This window comes from Lethenteron reissneri, chromosome 11, assembly GCF_015708825.2.
Source record: "Lethenteron reissneri isolate LAM-NWPU_2019-01 chromosome 11, ASM1570882v1, whole genome shotgun sequence".
Classification (NCBI taxonomy): Eukaryota; Metazoa; Chordata; class Hyperoartia; order Petromyzontiformes; family Petromyzontidae; genus Lethenteron; species Lethenteron reissneri.
The window spans coordinates 2,505,628-2,517,227 of NC_083789.1; the positions used below are offsets into that span (position 1 = coordinate 2,505,628).

The following is an 11,600-nucleotide window of genomic DNA, read 5'->3' on the forward strand; positions in this document are numbered from 1 at the left end:
CGGTCACGGATAACCATCATCAGTGGGCACGTGGTGTTTAACTGAACATACCCTGTCCCTCGCCTAGATAGACTCGACCTTAAATGAGGACCTGGAGCACTGGATAGACAAAGCTGGCATGGTTTAGACCACGTTCGCTTAAGTTATCCTGGCCCTTACCCCACGTCGACTGGCCTTGCTCAATAGGGGCTCGCTAACACCGCTTGGGATGTTGCTCTGAGTATTCGCTATGCGTGAGGACGCACGTGCCGCTGTATAAATATACACACACACACGTGGGGAGTGGTGGCGCAGTGGTTAGCGCACATCGCTTTGATCCTGGCCAAGAGAGTTAGATTCACGGCTGCAGATAACATCAGTGACAGGTGGTTATCTGAGCCTGTCCTGGGCTTCCCCTGTAGGTCTACTCGGCCTTAAATCAGTCCGTAATGCAGCGACGGGGAGACAAAGGTGACCGAGCGTTGTACTTAAGCTCACAATACGCGGTGGTTCGTGCATTCCACTACGAAGCAGCCTCACTTGAGTTCAATTCCCTGTCACGGGTAATATCAGCAGCGAGTGATAACTGAACCGGTCTCGAGTAACCCTTCACCCACTATCAATGACCAGGGTGGTGAAGTATGATCACCCCCCCCCCTCCCCAATCGCACATGACAGACACGACGTGATGGGAAACAAGGGATGTGAATAATTGATAATCACTCACGCATTCACAACAAACTATGCTCACCTGCCAAGCCTATTCTGGACTCTCTAACGTAAGGGCTGTGTGGTACAAACAGCATAAGCCACGCGTGCAAGCCGAACATTGTTCGTCTTCATGTACGGTCTGGATACAAATCTCGATAATAGTGCGACTTTTTGCACATCATCTATAAAGCTCAACTGAGATTTGTTTCAATGATCCGCCTATTTGTTTTCATCATCATCACCACCATCATCTTAACGAGCAGCCGTGATCGATCCACTGCTGGACGAAGGCCTGCCCAAGTCGCGGTCGTCTCTCTAAGCGATCCGGCGATTAATTAAATCCACCTTGCACCCGGACACCAGCTGATTGCATCGCCACAATCTCTACCCGGTGTACGCACCACTCTCACCCGCCTTCGTCACTTTACACATTTATAATTGCAGCGATGTATGTGCCTCTCAGACGCATACGGGATCATGCATCTCTCAGGGCTTTAGTCTAAGACGAGCGGTGAACGTGGCATGTGTTGTATATCTGCACATTGCTTCACCGTGTGTGGTATGGATGGTATAGGTGATGTGTGGTATAGGTGATGTGTGGTGTAGATGCAGGTGCTGCTGTGTGGATTATTACATCCGTTGCAGCAACGCGAGGGGAGACAAAGGCGGTCGGGCGTGTCGGTGACCAATCGTCCCCCTCGTGTGCCGTGCCGGCCTTCATAGGTGCTGCTGCTGCTGCTACTCGCTAACAGCACTTGCCCCAACAGTCAGTTAAGGCTACACGGGGGATATTTCTCTCTATATATAAATACTGCAGACATATGTTCATGATCGCTTTTAGTCGCTATACAAATACAAACACCGTTGTTTATTACACTGGGCTCTATTCAGTAGTATATCTTAAGTAATAGTTATAGAAACAATGGCGCATTTGGTAATTCACGAGTATCATTAGAACAGCGAATATAATGCATTACCTGTATTATGTATTGTACATAATGTGTATCGGTCGACTACGCACGCGCCTGCTCATACATGCAGTACACGAACGTGGAACAAGTCCCCGTTAAACGCTTAGAACAAAGGACCTTAGTCAATATGTGTGTAAGTATGTACCTATGTGTTGAACTTCTTTCGCGCCGTACGTAGCCAACCGTGCTCATCGTAGGTGGGATGGAGGCGGCCTGGGATCGCCTTCATCCAGCAGTGGATGATAATTGTTATAAATAAAATAAAAGCTCAACACACTTGTCAACAATCCTGCGACCTTAAGTTAATAAAATAGTAATCATAAACGTTTCAGGGCAATTGACCTTCTTCAGTAGCACATACCCACTTGCGCGAAAAGCCTTTCGGTTACCATATTTTTAAGAAGTATCGACCGGCGTGTGAAGTATTTCCTTTCTCATGGGGCTACTACTTTACGGATCAAAATCATGATTTCGCGGTTGAGATTCAAATGTAACGCGTCTCCTCTACGAACGCACCATCGCGTTTGCGATATCGCCGTTGTGTGTTTCGTATTCCGTCCGTGTCGACTGCAATGCGAGCGTCAAGCTGCACTCCGTGCAGGAGACGCGTAGTGTGGGGCCTGCTCCTCGCGGGGGTTTCCAGCCTTCACCGTCGCCGCGCATTCAACGGGAGGCAAGTTACTTGGTCCACTAAGTGTCGGCGATCGTCAGCGCAGTCTCGGTAAAACAAAGAAGCGTTCAACGCGACGCTTAAAAGCTTCGGCAGCAGAACCCCCCCCCCCCCCCCCCCACATTGTTGTCCTGTACGCCAACACGCACTGACCAGCGCGGGGAGGTATGGTCAAATAACAACAGAGGTGGCCAGCACCACGCCCGGACGCCTTTGTCTCCCCAGTGGCGATGTTTACACATCGTACCAGGTGCTCATTTGAGGCCGAGTCGACCTAGAGGGAGGCCCATGACCGGTTCAGATAATCGTCGCTGGTGTTGGTGGCCGTGAGCGGGAATCGAACTCGGGTGGCCGGGTTCGTGGCGTGTCGCGCCAACAACAGCGCCACCGCTCTCTCACGTTTCATCACAAAGACAAAGATCTCCCGTGATCGCCTATGACACACGCGTTTGGGGCGGGTGCTGTTCGCAAGCGCACACGTGTACACACAACGTCTACAGAGCTCCGTTGATGTGCCTATGACGCTAAGAACCGGCGGTCAGGAAGAGTAATCAGCTCATGAATGCAACGCATCCGATGACGAATCGTCGTACACCGAGGGAGATGGAGCGATGAAAGGACATCCTCCAGCGGTGGACTGACCATGGCTGCTGCTGCTGATGATGACGATGACCGCTTATATAAGAGGGACGCTCAGTCCGTCTTGAGTACGGACGAAAGCAATTTACTTTAACTGTAATAGGATTTGGGCTAGATCCAAAAAAGCAGCTTCAGTCGAATTTACTTCGGTCGCTCGACCTCACCGCCGCTTGCTATTTAACACCACCATCACCACCACCACCAACACCAGCAGCAGCAGCAGCAGCGATGATGGGTGAAGGTCTCGTCAAAGCCGTCGCCTCGTCTCGCACTCGAGAAGTTCGGCACGGCGACTCCGCACGAGCTGACCCCCCCATCTTCTCTGTCTTTTTGGCTGCCGTCATTTTTTTCTTAATGTTAAAACCAGCATGTATATGTATATGTACTTGCATTATATTAATAGGCATACACTCACACACATACACTACACAAAGACAAATATCCCCCGTATAACCTCAACAGACTTTTGGGGCAAGTGTTGTTAGTGAGCCACCTTTAAAGGTGGTCGGTGGCCACCACCACACCAGCGGCGATATTTGCACACCGTGCCAGGTACTCATTGAAGGCTGAGTCTACCTAGGGGAGGCCCAGCATCGGTTCAGATAATCGTCACGGTGGTGGCCGTGAGCGAGAATCGAACTTGGGCCGCCGGGTTAGTAACACCAGTGCGCTAACCACTGCGCCACCGCTCCCCACACTACAAACAAACAAACCACACACACGCAGTAACATACAGATACATAAAACACAAAGACAACGATCCCCCGTGTATCCTACATAGACTGTTGGGGCAAGTGCTGTAAGCGAATAATTATGCGTAGGTTCGTGAGCTCCATGCCCGCACGTGGATCGATTCAGTTATCAGAATCTGTATTGATACAGGAGGAATCCGATGATCTAAAAAGCTCTTTTTCACAGATGCCCAGTAGGGGCGGGTCAGAATCGTTACAACAACAAACAATACAAAAACCGATAGGAGTGTAAAGTATAAGAAAGGTAAACAAATCACTGAAACAAATACGTACACAACAAAAAAATAAACTATTTTTATTTTACCAAGTAAATGTATTCCTCACTAGGAGTGATGCCAATTGTAATGGTGTTGTATAAAAGGAGCAAGGGAGATGAATCAAGCACACACATGCACAGTAGTTGAATCCATGCTTTCATATTACGTAGAAAAATACGAACACAATAAGAAAATATATCATTTAGGTTCCTCCAAAAATAACGACCATGAGGCTAATTCGTTTCTTCGGACCCGGGGGTTTAGCCTAAACGTTCTTGCCGCGTTGCTTTAAAGTATCTCACAGAAGTCGTGAACACACACACACACAAATACAATCTTCAAATACAAATACAACAACGTCAGCGAGCCAAGTCGAGTCTTCGCCTCCCGTGGAGTCTGACGCTAAAGCCGTGAGAGAGATAAACGCGTGTGGCCAGGCGAAGTGCACATTCCTTTGCGCCTCTGAAACGGCGATTCTTCATCGGCAAACGTCAAAAGCGCTCGCCATGAAACGAACGCGTGAAGGCGAAGAGCAATCACCAAGCCCAGCAATCGTGGGGTACATTTGTTGGACGGAAAGTGCCGCGTAGCCAGTTACCCGGCTAGGATTTACGAGGGAGATTGCGTGGGGCATCAGCGCAGAACAACAACATCAAGGAACATCGATTATAATTATTGGTGTTGGCATGGACGTTCTTGCACTGAGTGACATGACGAGCCTCTGTTTAGTACCGATAGCCAACGACACTGAACTCGAGGTGGAAATTCCACATTCCTATGGCGGGGTCCATTATAGTTGTATTCATATACGGTCTACAACCGCAGTATGTACTGTACTACGGTACATTACATCTGTGTTACATGATATAACTTGACATTATATATAAATGTAACATATATGGTATATATATTGTCATGTTTGTCCCCAAGGATACACAGGCGCAATGAATTAATGGTCGTGTATTATCAAATATGTCAATTAATAATAGGTTGAATTCAATAGCTGAAGTTAGGTTCTGATAGAGAATACACTTTTAATATATATTTAGTCTGCGTTTTGGGATAGCTCATAAATAAATGTAGTGTTGGATACACGATAACGATGTACGTCTAACAATCGAGGCCTACATTTTAAAATGGTTTATTTCGCCGAGATAAATAAACGATTATGAGTATTAATTTAAACCGAGTGAATTTCGGCTGCTTGGAATGTCTTTGTCACTCGTATCGTCTCTGTGTGTGTGTGTGCCCCGGCAGGCACTCGCAGCGTGGTTCTGTGCCACAATCCAAGTCGATGACCTCCCGAGAACAGCGCGTTTTCAAACGCACGCAAACAAGACAAAGATCTTTCGATTTAAAGCTTTCGTGACTGCAGGGATTCATCTTCTTGGTTTTTTCGATAAAGTCACGTAGAAGGGAAGTAATAAAATAATAAAAATAAAAACATAATACAATAATACAAATAAAACATAATAAAATGTTTAATTTTTATTATTTTATCATTTCCCTTCTACGTGACTTTACCAAAAGAACCAAGAAGAAGACAAAGATCCATAATGGAGAGGTTTTTTTGGGGGGGGTTAGATCGCGTAAATATATAAATATGTCGTTAAACCCGCCACCACCCGACACAGCCAATTAGTAAGATTCGTCACGTAAACAAAACGTGAAAATTCGTTACTAGTTCATCACGCCGGTGTGTTGGGGAGTAAAACCCACAACATTTACAAGACAAAGATCCCCTCTGTGTCCTTAACAGATTTTCGGAGCACCTATGAAGGCCGGCACAGCACACGAGGGAGTGGGTGGCCAGCACCACGCCCGGCCGCCTTTGTCTCCCCAGTGGCGATGTTTACTACACACCGCACCAGGTACTCGTCGTTGGTGTTGACCGTGCATACGAACTCCGATACACGTGTATGTACACACACACACAAAGGTGATTCAATTGTACATACCCCATTGAAATAATCATGGCCCTGTTACTTTCTGAACCTCTAACGAAGTATAGTGAGTGTTGTAAGCGAACCACACCGGCTATGTTGAAACAAAGTGCATCAGAGGAGTATTAAAATCACAATGGACATATTAGGTATTGAGATCGGTGGGATACGCGCAGAGAGGCCTTGAACAATCGTTTCCCTCCCGATTGCTATAGTGGGGTATCTATAAACGGGTCACGCTGTTCGTAAACTCGCCCCGAATTTGCGTGAACAATGAAATGTTGAAGTTTCACTGCAGCACGCAAACGGACGGAGACATTCTGCCGCGTTAGATACAACAAGAACAAAAGTCGATGTATTAAGTCAATCGGCAGTTCAACGAGACCACGTTAGCACTGACAGATGCCACGCGGTTGCTTTGAGCCGCTTCTGCAGTACGCAAATAATGAAATATATATTTCGACAAACTTTCATTCCATAAAGTAACAAACAGACGCACGCGCCCGCGTAACGAGAAGACGTTAACCATCTTCACATAATCATCGATCATCGCTTCTATCGTGAAACGAACAGTGGCTACTTTGTCCCCAAAGTTACTCGACTGCTACACAGTGGCAGCTGCAATCGGCGGACAAGCAGCACCACAACAAACGCAACGCGTTCTTTCGTCAACCAACACTGGCTACGAAACGTAAAATACGTGTATACGGTGACGTTTCGGGCAATGACCCTTAGTCGTAGCAGATATGTCGACGTACGAAGAGCGCCTCCGATGAGCAGGGCTGTGGCTACGTACGGTGCGAAAGAAGTTCGACATTAGCGTACATTCTCAGCGCGTAGAAAACCTCCGATTAGCAGGGCTGTGGCTACGTACGGCGCGAAAGAAATTCAACGTATACACACACATACACACCAAGAGTAAAATCCGGAGAGAAAGAGAGATCTTACGTCACAGGGGTGTGCAGAGGATAAATCTTCCTCCCGCCATGCAGTCCGCTTGGCTCATCCCGACACCGCACGCAGCGGCAAGCGGCCACTCGCCTCCGGACCCTTCGTATCCTGTAACCTGCCCATTGTGCGAATGACTGCAGCTCAATCCCCCCCCCTATTCACGCATGAGCCGAATAGTCTCCTAACGTAGAGTGACGAATACAAATCAATCTGTTGTTGTTGTTATGAGCGTCGTACCCAAAGCGGCTGCGTACGTAGGCTGCGTTCGCACTCGTGCCGAGGGTTCACTCAATGTTTCCGCATCAATGAACACAGCACCCTGGCTGTGTAGACCCCCCCCCCACTACCCTGACTCTCTAATACAATAACAAGCCTACGATTCTCGTATATAGTGTGACAACATTGTGTGCGTGTCGCCTCTGGATAGACTTCGACTGAACAGGTTGCGCCGCTCTTTAGTAGTAGCAGTCGTAGTATTAATGATACTCGCCTGCAAAAACAGTGCTTCTGCGCACTACAGAACTACCACCGAGAGCCAGCCCCCCCCCCCCCCCGCCGTGACGCAGCCGTGCGCTTTAGCAAACCCGCGCGGCACACACGCGTGGCATGCTCACGGTGACAGGAGAACTCCCACTGAGCGGTCTTGCCGTGCTCACGGTGTGATAAGAGGGCTCTGGGCTCACTCACCTCGCCCGCACGGCTCTCTCGCTCTCTCTCTATATATAATTATATATAATTACACGGAGCCCCGAGGGGCTGTACCTCCGCCTAATCCTAACGCCTCTTGTGCTTGAGCTGCAATCAATGCAAACGCGACGCATATGTAGAAAGGTCGTTTTACGCACGTGTGTGTGTATATTATTTTACGTGTATATGCGTGTGTGTGTTTCAACATCGCCACTAGAGAGACAAAGGCGGCCCGGCGTGGTGCTGGCCAACGACCACCTCGTGTGACGTGCCAACTTTCATAGGTGCTCGCTCACAGCACCTGCCCCAATAGTCTGTAATGTTATGTGTGTGTGTGTGACAGACGAGAACGATAGATTATTATTTTGATAAGTGAAACAGTGACCTTGGGCATTAGTCTGCCAGTAGGGGGCGATGATTGTTTCGTACAATCCCAATTGAGTAAATGTGGAAGATTTTGAATCCTGGCCTAAGCTTGCAGAAATACATTTTGACTTGAAGCTTTCGTGACTGCAGGAATTAATATGCTTTGGGTCTTTCGGTAAAGTCACGTAGATAGGTTAAAAGAGAATAACAAAAAACGACGACGTTTCGATCGCAACACAAGTGGTCGAAACGTCGTAGTATATACTTGCGGAAATAATCAGGGCGGCCGCTGGATTCGAACCGGGAACATCGTCAACAGGTGGCGACCGCGCCACCGCTGGTCCCGTGTCACCATGCCGGGAAGAGCTGTTCGAGGCTTCGAAGTAAAAGCTTGTTGTTGTTTTTTAAAATCAAGAACAGGGTGTGGAGTTGGGGGTAGGGGGGCAGGACGCGCCGCTGAAATGAACGACAGAGCCCTTGGTCAAGAATGGCAACGGAGTGGCAGCCAAGGAGTGGAACGGAACGGGGAGGGTTACGTCCTCCCAGGAGGTGGAGCGATTACATCTGTTCACGAGCGTTCGTGCACCGCTGGATCGCACGAGATGGCGACGACTTGGGGAGGCATTCATCCAGCAGTGGATTGACCGTGGCTGATGATGATGATGATAGTAAGTGTGTATGTACTGCGTAATGTTGAACAATGTTGATCTACAGCGGGTTCTATCTGCGCAAAGCTGTCAAACGTCTTGGGATGCGTTCGCTTTGTACACCCACCCCCGATTACCACGGTTGGCTACGTACGGTGCGAAAGAAGTTCAGCATACATACATCCACATTGTCGTGCATTCGATTGACGGACATCTAGAGATGTTATACACAAACCTGTCAACCCATTGTCAGTGCCCTACCTTATCACAGACCAATTCAGACCTTATTGGTCACCCCGTGCCCCTTATGAATCTCAACGTTCATCCTACAAAGTCCCATCACAAGGGAGAAACACAAACAGACAGACCATTAGTTTTTGCCCGTATTGAAACGGCTGTACGCCGTATGGACATAGACATTCAACTTCCCTGTACAAGAATACGGGGTCAACCCGCGTGGGTTGACAGCTGCGTGTACAGGGACGAGGACCCGTCAGGTACGCCACGGTGCATAACGAGATCAGCTCTGGCGCGCGTGACACGTGGCGGTTTGAGCTTCGGGGAGGTCTTCAACCAGCGGTGGATTGAGCATGGCCGCTGGTGATGATGACGATGTTAACGAATTTCTCCCTTTAAAGCTTTCGTGACTGCAGGGATTCATCTTCTTGGTTCTTTCGGTAAAGTCACGTAAAAGGGAAATAATAAAACAATAAAAATAAAACATAATAAAATACAATTCTCACGACGTTTCGGCCACAACGCAAGCAGCCGTCCTCAGGTTCTTCACCAGGTTCTTCACCTGAGTACGGCTGCTTGCGTTGTGGCCGAAACGTCGTGAGAATTGTATTTTATTATGTTTTATTTTTATTATTTTATTATTTCCCTTCTACGTGACTTTACCGAAAGAACCAAGAAGATGAATTTCTCCCTGTTATATCTGTTGAGAGGTACTGGTGTATGTGTGTGTATCCCCTCCTTCCCACCCACCCCCGATCCTCTACTCATGATAAACTTACTCTTTGGTTCTTTCGGTAAAGTAACGTAGAACATTTTTTTTAATGTAATAATAGCACACGACGTTTCGATTGCAACACAGGCAATCATCATCAGGTACAAATGAAAGAGAAAACAGACCTAGTAAACTTAGAAATATAATGCAATACGACACAGAGAGTCGGCTAACATAACAGTCAACACCCTGACTGGTTGATGACGTTCTTCCAAAGATTGCTAAATCTGAGAGGCTGTGTCACCGGGGCTGCTTTACTGCAACTCTGTGGAGGCCCGGTGACACGCGCGCGTGTACGCACACGCACGGTGGAAGCCGCTGCGCAGGCCAGGCCAAGCAGTCGCGGCGGGTGTGTCTACCGTGCGGCAATTATCCGGGATGTGACGAACACCCCGCTGCTCTGCATCTCGAGCGCGCGCCACCTTTTCACGTCGGCAAGCGAAAGTTGCGATGACGCGTCGAGAACTCGTCGACAATTTGTGTGGTTTTTTTTTACGAGCACGTTGATACTCCCAATCGGAGCACCGCCTACATAGGTGAAGGCCGACACCGGCACACGAAAGGGTGGCTGGCCAGACCCACGCCCGGCCGCCTTTGTCTCTCCATTGCCTCCATCGATGCAGCCGAGGAGCGATTCAGGTGTTCGTCACGGATGTTGGCCGCGAGCAGGAATCGAACCTCGGGTGACCTGGTTTGTGGCGCAGTGCGATAACTACTGCACTACCGCTCTCCACACAGTATATACATACAGTATACATGAGCAGTATACACACGTACACACAACGGGTGGCTCAGCACAATCGGAAGATTGCGAATTCATATCTTGTATCGGAGACCATCATCCCTCCGATGTTGGGAATACCATTGTTGTGGGGCAGTCAACGGCGGTTGCCCTGCGGATAGACTCACCCCCGCCGCAGTAATGTGGAATGTCCATCACTGCCCGAATGGCCATTCCGAGCATCAAATCACGCGCGTCACCCGCACGCAGTCCTGCTACGAGTGTGGCGGTGCATTACACCATGGGGCTGGATATGTCCGTGAAGGAGGTGAGGCGCGGAAAGATTTGACGAGTGAATATGAAACATAACCCGAAATGTCGCGTTCATTTTTGCAACGCGATTTGTCCCTGGGACGAATGTGAAGGAGGAAACTCGACCCATCTCTTCTGTGTACCCCCCCCACCCCGTCCGCCTTCTCTCTGTCTGCATTCCCAACCTCGCCCCCCCCCCCTCCGCTCCTCGTATAGCGAGGCAATCGCAGAGCGCGCGAGGAGAAGTCACTAAGAGAGCGCAGCTCTTGGAAGAGGATTTGACGCGAGTGTGGGTCGCGCGCACTCAGGAGGGCCCACTCATCACACAGGAACAACAGAGACAACAATCCCCCGTGTAGACTTTCACCGACTGTTGGGGCAAGGGCTGTTCGCGAGCGCCTATGAAGGCCGGGACGGTGCACGAGGGGGTAGGTGGCCAGCACCACGTCCGACCGCTTTTGCCTCCCGAGTAGCAATTGTCTCCCGAGTAGCAATTCTTACACACTGAGGCTGAGTCGATCTAGGGGAGGCCCAGGACCGGTTCAGATAATCGTCACCGGTATTGGCCGTGAGCGGGAATCGAACTCGGGTCGCCGGGTTCAAGAACAACACGCACATACGCAGCCTCACCACGTGCTTGAGCTCATGAAGCCAAAGGGGTGGAAATTTCTACCGGTGTCTCACCGCGGGCAGTATCCGCCGTAAGTAGAAAGCGTAGAGTATATTTCTCTTTGTTCTAGATGCACACACTTACGAATTCATGGCATATGTCTTTTGGCGATCGGGCTTTTGTTAGCGTGGCACCCAAGCCATGGGACGCCTTGCCACTTGAAATCAGGCAATCGGAGTCGGTAGATTCAAGTCTGCTGTGACACCACATCTCTTTAAAGTGGCCTTCCCTCTTTAGTTTGCTCGGTTGACCCCGGTTATGTTTTTGTTTCCTGCTTTTCATGCATTGCGATCCCGGGATGGAACGCGCATTATT

At 49.1% G+C, this 11,600-nt stretch overlaps 1 protein-coding gene across 2 annotated transcripts in view; it reads right to left on the minus strand.

Moving 5' to 3' along the window:
- Positions 1-7,391, minus strand: part of LOC133341283 (homeobox protein OTX2-like) — a 34,525-nt gene extending 27,134 nt beyond the window's left edge. For both annotated transcript variants that reach the window (XM_061549794.1, XM_061549793.1), the window contains exon 1: positions 6,871-7,391. The gene's annotated coding sequence lies outside the window, so the exon portion shown is untranslated. The remainder of the gene's footprint in view (positions 1-6,870) is intronic.
- Between the last annotated feature and the right edge of the window lie 4,209 nt (positions 7,392-11,600).